The sequence below is a fragment of the Balaenoptera acutorostrata genome, chromosome 6, assembly GCF_949987535.1.
Source record: "Balaenoptera acutorostrata chromosome 6, mBalAcu1.1, whole genome shotgun sequence".
Classification (NCBI taxonomy): Eukaryota; Metazoa; Chordata; class Mammalia; order Artiodactyla; family Balaenopteridae; genus Balaenoptera; species Balaenoptera acutorostrata.
This window is the reverse complement of record NC_080069.1, coordinates 9,701,865-9,712,962: the sequence shown is the minus strand read 5'-3', so window position 1 is coordinate 9,712,962 and position 11,098 is coordinate 9,701,865. Positions and strand designations below refer to the sequence as shown.

Here is an 11,098-nt window from a genome sequence, read left to right as displayed (position 1 = left end):
CACCAGGAAAGTCCCTATTTCTTGATCTTTTAAACTTGATGGGACAAACCATGGGCCTCACATAAATTCCCACTTTCATGTAACATTGCCAGTAGTGTGACATTTTTATCTTTCATGCTGGCAGGAAAAAAATGAAGAGGACCAAGTTCAGACACATGGGCGGGGGCGGTGAGCCTTCTTCTAGTCTCACCCCGCAGAGAATTGTCTCCGGTCTGTTCTCTGGTCTCTTTCTAAGGTCCTGCGGAGAAGAATGAGATCATGTCTGAAAAGGGAACTGAGCTCCTTGGAGCAAGAAGCTAAATAACTCCAATGCCTACAAGTGCCATTATCTGTCTTCCATTTCGAGGCCTGATTCAAGGACCAGATTGAGTTTATCTTTTAAAAGAACTGGTCAGTTCTCAAGTCAAAGAGCTGAGTCCTCTTCTTTTCCTCTTCTGGGTTTTTGAATGGTGTCGAGAGCCCCTCCTGCCATGGCAATGGGAGCTGTGGAAGACTGAAGCCAGAAACTTGGGATGGAAAGGACCCTGTGGAGATGGCAGCCTCTGAGGGACAAGAGAATCGTCATCCTGAAGTAGACGGAAGCTGGTCCTTTGCACCATCCTGACGTTGCCCACTTCGGCTAGGATTTCAGGGAGGTGGCGTGACAGGGAGCACAAACATTGGCTCTGGTGTCGTGCAGCCCTCAGTCTGAATGCCAGTTCTGATACTAACTGGCTGTGTGACACTTGGCAGGCTGATTAACCTCTCTGAGCCTATGTTGTAGGACGGTTGTGTGGATTATATCAGAGGATAAATCATTGGAAGTGCTTGGCACCTATTAGATGCTCAACAAATAGAAGTCATTGTGGCCTGTTTTAAGTGTTAGTTTCTTAGCTCTTGTTCCATGTGCTCCATTGGCTGCTTCTAAACATGTGGTTTGTCCATTTGGAAGCGTATGGGTGAAAACAAGCTCCTATATGTCAGGCTCACTCAGATCTGGGAGCATGAGGAAAAACCTGCCTGGAATTTTCCTTGTACATGTGGCTCTTCTCTGCTCAAGATGTGATGATAATGGAGGGGAGAGAAATTTGCAGGTAGAGAACTAGGAACTGGAAAACCTGGATTCCCACAGCCCCGGCACACAGAGAAACTCTGGGCCAGTCATTTCCTCTCGCTGGCTTTGGACATCTGCTCTGTCACATGGGTTCCTGAGGACTGAAACCTTACTGCCCGAGCCTTCTCCCCTGGGGTAATACAAATAGGGTGTTGTCTGCCAAGCCAAGTGCGATCTCTGGATGAATCACCCAGCTCACCATGCCTCTGGGAAGGTTGGGAAAGCACCGCTGTGTGTAAGGGTGAGGAGGGACAAGAACATAGAAAGACAAAGCTGCAAGATGCCGGTGCATCCTCTACCTTGGGCATTTTGCCGAGAGCTGGGCCATTGGCCACCTTTCAACAAATCCCCATGAATCACGAGAGAGGCTAGAGGGACCTGGGAGCTCACGCCTACCTTTGGACAGGTCACTCCATCTCACTGGGTCCCAAAGTCTGTATCTGTAAAACGAGAGGGTTCAATCCTCTCAACTCTGCCGCTCTGATTATGTGCTCGAATGGGAGGATGCTGCCCTCGGTTCCAAGGGCCCAGGGGCAGCAGCCAGGAGCTCTGAGGTGGGGCCTCTCTGCTGCTAGAAGCCTGCTCAGAGGGAAAGGCAAAACTCATGGCGAACTGAGGTTTTCTTTGCCTCTCTTGTGGTTTTCTTCGCCTCTCTTACAAGCCATGGACGAGAGAAAGAGCTGACAGGGAGAGGAATTCTGCAGGAAGTGGGTGTGGTGCATTGAAGGGAACCCCTCTCCCTTTCTTGTTTAACATTATTTTATTTTCTCAATAAATATTTATCGAGCACCTACGGTGAATTCGGTACTTGTTCACATCAGTGTACAAAACACATAAATCCATGTCATTGTAAAGCGTCTGCTCTAGTGCAGGGAGACAGACAGTAAAAATAAAAGTGGAAAATCACATCTTAACAGTGTTTCTTGCTGATAAGGTCTAGAGGAGACACGGGATCAGGGATGTGACTGTGGGGTTTTGATGGGGGGCAGTGGTTATAGTGAAAATAGTTGCCTTTTGAAGGAAGATTGGAAGGATACTGGCTGGCCACGGGGAGAACATTATTTAGAATATAACTACATATTAATATTCACAAAATGCTCTTTAATAATGATATTCATTAGTGCTACTTGTTTGTTAATAATGAATAAATGAGCCATCCTCTGTTCATTCTTGTTTTGTTGTTGTTTTTTTCTTTCATAAATGCTTCTGCAGCTTTGTGTGTCCTCGGGTGTCCAACTTTTTTCTCTTTGTCTCACTCTTCTTATGGGTGTTCTTGCTTCTTCCCGGGTCACCTGGGATTTTTCCATCCCGGGTCTTCCTCCTGCCTCGCCCCTCCCCCTCGCCCCTCCCCCCGCCCCTCCCCCTCGCCCCCGCTCTGCTCCAGCTCCCTCGCCAGCCTGTCAGTTTCAGTCCGCTGCGGGCAAACCGAGTGGAACAGCCTGGCCGACGCGGGCGAAGAGGAAGGGAAAGCCTTGAGCAGTCAGATCGCATTGCAGGTGCACCCGCCCCGAGTCTGGGCGGAAGTTCCGTTCAGCTCTCGTTTCCAAAGTGTTTGGGGCGCTGGGGACAGCGCTGCCTGGGGGAGGCTCTTCTCCCCTTTCTGATGAAGCGGGCCAGCTGGAGGAGAGGCGCTCCACCGCAAGCCCCTGCTTCTTCAAATTGAGAATAAGGGTAATGATACTATTAATCATCATACTAGCTCAGGGTTCTTGTAAAAGTTGAATTTTAAGAGTGGGTGACAGTGTTTTGGCAGGTCCTGTGCTAAAACTCAAGATATTATTCCCCATTCGGGGCTGGAGGCCCTGTGCTGGGTTCCTAGGGGGAGAGCAATGACCAGACCGCCCGGTGGCCTGCAGGAGTTTGTGTTTCCCCATGGGGGAGAGAGATAGGCGTGCCACTCGCTGTAGCAGAATGTAGGCTGTGATAAAGCCACCTGGGAGCTCTGTCCTGGCCTGAGGACTAGTGACCACCCCTTCTTGGTATTGCACTGGAGTAAATGTAACTGTGACCAGTATATGCTCATGTTCCGGTAACGACTGGATTGAAAAGGTGCAATTTAAGGACATGTGTCCATATGGGATGGGACTTCAGTTTCACATAAGGAATTTGGTGACCTGTCATGCCAGGTATCACTCAGAATGCTGAGCCTGGCGGGATGAAGGCAAAAGGGCTGAGGATGTGTTAAGATGCTGGGGTGAAGCCCACTCCTTGCCCAAAGGTCCACTCCTCACTGATGATCATTACAGATCCCCATATAGCTGGTCCTTCAGACCCCTTGGTGAATAGGGTATATTTTTACCTTCTGTTCCAGCAAAACACTTATAGGCAAGCATGTTTGTCATTTGTATTTGTTTCTGAATTACCTACTTGTGCTCTGTACCCATTTTCCATTGCTTTATTTGTATTTTTTTCTTTGTTGGGGCACTTATTATAACTAATACTCCTTTATAGGCTTGCTGCCAGTAGTTTTTCAAGTTTGTCGTATTTTTTCTCATACCTTTTGAGGGTATAGTGGGTGTACAATAAACTGCACATATTTAAAATGTTCAACTTTTTGAGTTTTTTTTTTTTTTTTTTTTTTTTTATTTATTTATTTTTGGCTGTGTTGGGTCTTCGGTTCATGCGAGGGCTTTCTCCAGTTGCGGCAAGCGGGGGCCACTCTTCATCGCGGTGCGGGGACCGCTCTTCATCGCGGTGCGCGGGCCTCTCTCTATCGCGGCCCCTCCCGTCGCGGGGCACAGGCTCCAGACGCGCAGGCTCAGCAATTGTGGCTCACGGGCCCAGCTGCTCCGTGGCATGTGGGATCTTCCCAGACCAGGGCTCGAACCCGTGTCCCCTGCATTAGCAGGCTGATTCTCAACCACTGCGCCACCAGGGAAGCCCCCAACTTTTTGAGTTTTGAAATATGTATAAACCAATGAAACCATCATCACAATCAGATTAACATACATTTTTATCACCCTCCAAAGAGTTCTTGAGGCCCTTGGTAACCCCTCCTTTCTCTGGCTTCATCCCCAGGCAACCTCTCGATCTCCTTTCTGCTACTATAAACTAGTTTACAATTTCTGGAATCTTATATAAATGGAATTATACAGTATGTGCTCTTTTTCATCTGGCTTCTTTCACTCAGCGTAATGATTTTAAGATTCATCCATGTTGTTTCATGTGTCAAATGTGTCAAGAGTGTGTTCTTTGTTGCTGTGTAGAAGTCCATTGTATGGATATACCACAATTTGTGTATCCATTCACCTGCTGATGGACATGTGGGTTGTTTCCAGTGTGTGACTACTAAAAATTGAGCTGCTATGATGATTTATGTACAAGTCTTTGCATGTTGAGTAGGATTTTGACAGCTAGAGATGAAAACATATTTCAGACAGAAGGAGTACATGGCCACAGAGAGGCGAAGACAGGATGTGGACAGGGAACGGGGTGGTAGCAGTCTGGGGTAGCCGGCATGCAGGATATGCACTCAGAGGGCGAGGGGAGAAGAGAGCAGGTTGGGGTCAGATCTCAAAGGGCTTTGGAGTGTATGCCTTGGGCTTTATTTCATTCTATACACGATGAGGAGCCATGGAAGTTTTTCTTTTTCTTTTTTTATTGAAATATAGTTGTTTTACAGTATTGTGTTAATTTCTGCTGTACAGCAAAGTGATTCAGTTATACATATATATATACATTCTTTTTTTAATATTCTTTTCCATTATGGTTTATTATTATTATTATTTTTTAACATCTTTATTGGAGCATAACTGCTTTACAATGCTGTGTTAGTTTCTGCTGTATATATTATTATTCTTTTTTTAAGACAGGACAGACACAATTGGAATTCCAACCCTGTTCAGATTAATGTCCCCTCAATTCATATTTTGCTGAATAGTTAAGCTAAATGGTCAGTTTGCTTTTTTATTTTTTTATTTTTTTGGCCGTGCCGCATGGCATGTGGGATCTTAGTTCCCCAACCAGGGATTGAACCCCTGCCCCCTGCAGTGGAAGCATGGAGTCTTAACCACTGGACCGCCGGGGAAGTCCCGGTCAGTTTGCTTTTAATGTTAGCTTTGGGAAACATTTGCTTAAGCTGAAGTTCAGAGCTAGCCAGTAGCAGAGTCTCAGCATCATGGGGGGAAAGGAAAGCCCTCGTCTCCTATGTTCCCCACTTGTATAATAAAATAATTGTAATGAACTCTTCCTTGTCCAAGTATCCCTTAAGTAGTGGAATGCATATACTCTAAATGTTGGTAAAATGTAAAAATAGATTTCTGGTAAATAAATTCTAATTTCTTATTAACTTCTATTAAAAAATTGGAGCTGTATTATGTAGAAAAATGCCACCTTATAAAAATAATCCTTATAAAGTGAATGAGTCAGGGTCCCAACAGGAAAAAGGCAGCACCCTCGAAATGGATAAGTCAAAGGGACTTAAAGAAAAAGAGCTCCTTACAAAGATGTGGGGCTGTAGAGCGGCCACAAGAGACAGTGACATAATCAGAAAGGACAAGTGGAGAGAGTGTTACCAGAGCCTGAAGGGAGAGCTGTGTAGAGTAGGCTTTCCTTTGTGGAGGGACACATTCAGCTCGAGATGACCAGAAAAATAAACATCTTGACCACATTCTCATCTTTGCCAATGGCTAACCCCAGCTAGCAGCCAGAGATCATGGTAAGCCTTCGATACGGTCCATGCAAGTAGAAAGTAGGATGGAGAAGGGTGAGAACTTTTGGGAGGTGTGTGAAGTCAACTTCTGTTACATTTGCCTCCCCCCTCCCCCACCCCCATCCTGACCCACTCTCCATCCTTCGCTCTGCTTTGTGCCTCAGGGTCACCTATGCCCTCTGGTTTCTGGTTAAATTTGGCCAACAGGGTGCACCACCTGGAAGAGTGGCAGGCTGTTTATTTGCCTGGCTTCTTCCTCGCTGCATTGCTATGGCTGGCTGTGTCCCTGTGCCAAAGGCCACAGTTCCTATTAGGGAGCATCTCTTTATATAGCTACTTTCCTGCAGGCAACCCATACTTCCTCTTCTCCTTTTGGCTCCAGGAATGGCAATGGGTTCCCACTGTTGCTAGCCCTGGGGTACCATGCCATCCCTGGTTAGTTTCTTCTAACCCTGATGACTCCTTTATAAAATAGTTGCTTCTTTCTTTCTCTTCTTTCACCTGGCTTGAGTTGCCATTCATTTCCTGCCAGGACTCTGACTGATAAAAAGTCAAAAACACGTAAAATTCCACCTGGCCGTCTTGGTATGTGAGGTGATTCTGTGCACCTGGGTGAACTAACAAGGCGCCTGGAACAGCTGGCCCATTCCACTATCTCTCCTGGCCACTGGGGGCCTCAACTCTCCCTACAGATTGTACTAGGGCCCCAGGGACTCTCCCACGTCTGCCTCCTGCACCTGACTGCCCCATCCTACTCGATCACTGTTGGGAACCCTTCACTTCAGGCCTGATCCTTCCACACCCAGCCCTGTGCTTCCTTGCATAGGACTAGAGACCCTCAGGTCCCCTTTGCTTCATGCTTGTCGTCTCCTCCAGCCCACTCCAACTCGTGTTGTGCGGAGCCGAGAGCTTTCCTTGCAAGACAGGGGAAGGCAGGCCATATTTTAAAATAAGACGTGTTATTACAGTTTCCCGGATCAGTGTACTAGCTGATAGGCGTGTAAATTGCATTGGCCATGTTGACTAGAGATCATAGAAGAGGAATGGTGGGGGGAATTCCCTGGTGGTCCAGTGGTTAGGAGCCGGCACTGTCACTGCCAGGACCGCGGGTTCGATCCCTGGTCGGGGAACTAAAATCCCATAAGTCGTGCAGTGAGGCCAAAAAAAAAAAAAAGGAGAGGAATACTGGGTCAGTGGTCGCATACCTGTTCTAATTTATCTTTTGACAGGTGGCTCTCTCTCTAATTACCAGTCTACTTTTCTTAATTGTGCTGACATGTTCTTTGCTGCAGAATTTTTGTTCCCTTTGGAATATATCAGCTTGCTTCTCACCCCATCTCTCCTCACCCAGGGCCCCCCGATATTCCTTGTCTGGGTTAGGCTTCTGGTAGAGTTGCACAACAGAACAGTTTCTTTTGTGATCCCTGGTTTTCATCAATTGATGGAGGGGTTAGGAAAGGCCAGATGTTGATTTTTTTTTTTTTTTTGGCTGCGTCACGGGGCTTGTGGGATCTTAGCTCCCCGACCAGGGATCTAACCCAGGCCCCGGCAGTGAGAGCACCAAGTCCTAACCCCTGGACTGCCAGGGAATTCTCGAGATGTTGCTTTAATATTAGTGAGTTCATAGTCCTTGTGAGGCCGGGTACCTGGTTACACGAAAAATACAAACAACAATAATAAAAATGTTAAAGCTATTTGAACCTGAAAATGAGTGTAAAACAGGAGTATGTTTATTTATTCAACAGATATTTATTGAATACCTACTATGTGCCAGGCGTTGTTCTGGGTACCAGGGAGTGAATAGTGCCCATGAAACTTTTATTGCCAGCCTAACGGTGCTAGTAATAGGCTGGTATCCACAGGCATAATGAGATATTAATGGCTTATTAATGCATTAGTAAGTCCACTAACCAATTAAGTCATTAATTAAATTAGGGACTGTTTAGCACATACAGTGGAGGTTTATTACGTTCGGTAAGATTAACTCTGAGGGATGTCGGTCTGTTGCTGCAGTTTATTTAGAACCCCAGCACCTGTTGGATCTGCAATCTAGCATGTTACCATGAAACCTGTATTGTTAGGAAGACAGGCTTTGTAGTAAGAGAAGCTGGTCCTCAGAGCTTGACTCCGCACTCATTACCTGTGTGATTATGGGCAAGTGAAGTAGCCACTCTCTGCCTTAGTCCCATTGCTGGTCCAAGGGGAATGACTGGAATATCCACATCCTAGGTAGATTCTTCCCATATGGTATCTGATTATGTGCACAGTCTTATGACCCTATGGTCTCTCCTTGAGTTATAGTTATTCTTGTACACTTTGCATCTCCTCTATCAGATTGCATGTACCTTGTCTTAATCCCTTTGAGCTGCTACAACAGAATACCATCGACTGGGTGGCTTATAAAAAAGAGAAATTTATTTCTCACCGTTCTGGAGGCTGAGAAGTCCAAAATCAAGTTTTCAGCAGACTCAGCATCTGGTGAGAGCCCACTTTCTGGTTCACAGACGGCAGTCTTCTAGCTGTGTCTTCACACGGCATAAGGGGAGAGGGAGTTCTCTGGGGTCTCTTATAAGGACACTAATCCCATTCTTGAGGGCTCCACCTTCATGACATAATCACCTCTCAAAGACACCACCCCCTAATACCATCACATTGAGAGGTAGGTTTCAACATATGAATCTTGGAGAGACACAAACATTCAGTCCAGAACATACCTCTAGGGCAACTGTATTTTTCATGGTGCTTAACATAGGTGCTTGACTGGTGATTACTGAAAAATGTGAAATAGTTGCTAACACTTACCAAGTGCTTACCACCTGTTAGGTGGCACTGTCCTGACCCTTGACGTATGGAAAGCCCTATGAAGTAGGAGCTACTATTTATTACAGTTTTACAGTTGAGAGAATGGAGGTACAGAGAGTGTTAAGGAACTTGACTAAGATTATAGAGATAGTAAAAAGAAGCGTCAGAATTTGAACCCAGGAATTTGGTTCTAAAGCCCACTTGCTAACTACTGCACTAAACTGTCTCCCAGAGAGGTCTTTAATGGAGTCCTGTACTAGGGCAACAGGGTACGGACATAGGGATCGATAAAGATGGCTACACAGGACCTCACATTCTCCACATGGGGGAGGGGCCCAACTTCCTTGTGTCACTAAGGCATTTCATTCATTTGGCTCCAGGGCAGGTTCAGTGGCTGACATCTGCATTTGAAGAAGTTGCTGATTCCTTAGAGGAGATTCTTTTGTTCTTCTTCCAGTCTGCAGATCTACCCAGTCTCTCTTACAATCTCCCTCATGCTTTAGAAAAAATTCAGAGCTTAAATTACACAATGGAACAGAGTGAGTCAAACTAACTGAATATGTGCCCATGATCTTCTAAGTTCTTGTCAACTTCTGCTCCAATCCCGGGAGGCTCGCCAGCTCGAGAGACAGTGGTCTAAGACTATGAGCTGGAGCCCAGATACTTGGCCTTCTCTGTGGCTCTTTTTTCACTAGCCAAGGGCTGTGCATGAGGACTTCAACCTCTCTGAGCTTCATTATCTATTTGTATAATGGAAAGACCTTTCCCAGCTTGACACTTCCGATTTCATGTCATTTCTGTCCTACTTGCCTGACTGTATTCCCCAAACATTTATTTGGAGACTATGTCCTAAGCACAGCTTAGTATAAGTGAGATATAATTTTTCACCTTAAAGAACTCCTGGTCTGGTGGATCTAGAGAGTTGATATGCTGAGAAGGGGATAATCAGGCACCAGAATAAGCTGAGGTGCCAGTTAAGAATGCAGATTCCTGGGCCCCACCTCCAACGTATTGAATTAGAATCTCTGGTTCTTATTGCACAATCAGGTGGAGAACGCTTGCTGTGCTGCTGCATTTGGATGATGGTGGTGATGGACCACAGATGGAATGCCCAGCAAGAGGTAAACGCCCCACAGAGGATGGCATTCATCCCTGTACCACCTTCATGTTCTTTGCCATAACTGTGTGAGCCTGCTCTATTATTTACTTAATAATTTTCTTTAAATTTATTCATTTAAAGATCTGAAATATATTTACTGAAAATGAAAACTTTATTCCAGAAATGTAGATGGTAAGCAAATACTGCTTCATAATAGAAGGCAACTGTAGAGGGAGCACAATGGAAAAAAAAAAAAGGTTATGCAATGCCAGCTAGATACTGCTAAGGGCTATAGCCCACAGTTTCCCAGTTAAAGTGGGAAATTAGCAAGAGTCGGAGAGATGGGCACTTATGCTCAGAAACAGAAGCCTAGTCACTGAAACGGAGGTCAGTTTCATGTCGTTAATGCTAAACACTTCAATGTTGAATAAGAAGAGAGATTTTCAAATTGATTTTCTTGAACTTCCTTCAGAAAACAACTTACATAAAGAACAGTGTGTAAAACAGATAAAAAGCAACAACAACAAAACAAAAAGAAAGCAGCTGCTCCGAAAAAAGCCAGGGTAGGGGCCCATTCCCTGCTATGTCAGAGCCCAAAGCAGTCAGTCTGCACTTTGAGAAACACTGGCTTTTGGGAACCAGGGGCTCCTGGAGGCCTTGCTGAGTAAGCAAAGTTTGAGGACTTGGGCACAGTGACAGGATTCTGCAGTCTTTGTGGCAGCAGGAGGGGCATGAGGTAGGTGAGGGAGAATCTGTAAAGAGGTTGGCCATACCTGTAGTGGGGAGAGGGTTATGAGATTTCTGACCTAGGAGTGAAGCTATTTTATTTTCCTGTGCTAGTTTCTTTAAGTCTAAGGAGTCGACAGGACAGTGGTCTCTTGGACTAGAGCAAATAGCTGGGTTTGCCCTTTGGGTCAGGTGGGACAAAGAAATCCAGGCATGGTGGTTAAGAAAGCTGAATCTGTATTTCAGAGTATTTGTAAAGGAAAAAGTTCCTGGAATTTGGGGTTATCTCTGGCCTGGCTCCTGTTCCTTCACTCTGGTAAATCAGGAAATCATCTAAGCCCAGAAAGAAACATCACATGATCATTCTCAACACATCTTGGGAATCTTTTATGACAACTAATGGGAAGCCTTTTTGACTCTGGGAAAACATCTAGGGTGAATCAGTGTGCTCAGTTTTGGAGGAAAACCAGAGTTAGACTAAGTTGTAATTCTCACCATGAGAAGTTTAGCCAACTCTCATGGATACGGTGGCATCCCACCTAGATCCCCTTTTTGGGGCTGATGCTCCAACCCTGGTCACCAGGAACACTGGCTTCGAAGGGCTCAGAATTGTGTCTTTCGCTGAGATTTGCTCTGGCAGCAAGAAACTGCATCATCCAAGGTTCCATCCTCCTCAGGGAGGGGCCTGCCCCATGACTGGCTAATACCGGGATACAAAGGCCGGGTC

General features: G+C 45.7%; 1 long non-coding RNA gene across 1 annotated transcript in view; it reads left to right on the top strand.

The window, feature by feature from the left end:
• Window positions 1–2,533: 2,533 nt before the first annotated feature.
• LOC103007039 (uncharacterized) overlaps window positions 2,534–11,098 on the top strand; it is a 35,669-nt gene continuing 27,104 nt past the window's right edge. The window contains exons 1-2 of the long non-coding RNA XR_452006.2: window positions 2,534–2,764; window positions 9,594–9,667. This is a non-coding gene — a long non-coding RNA (uncharacterized LOC103007039). The remainder of the gene's footprint in view (window positions 2,765–9,593; window positions 9,668–11,098) is intronic.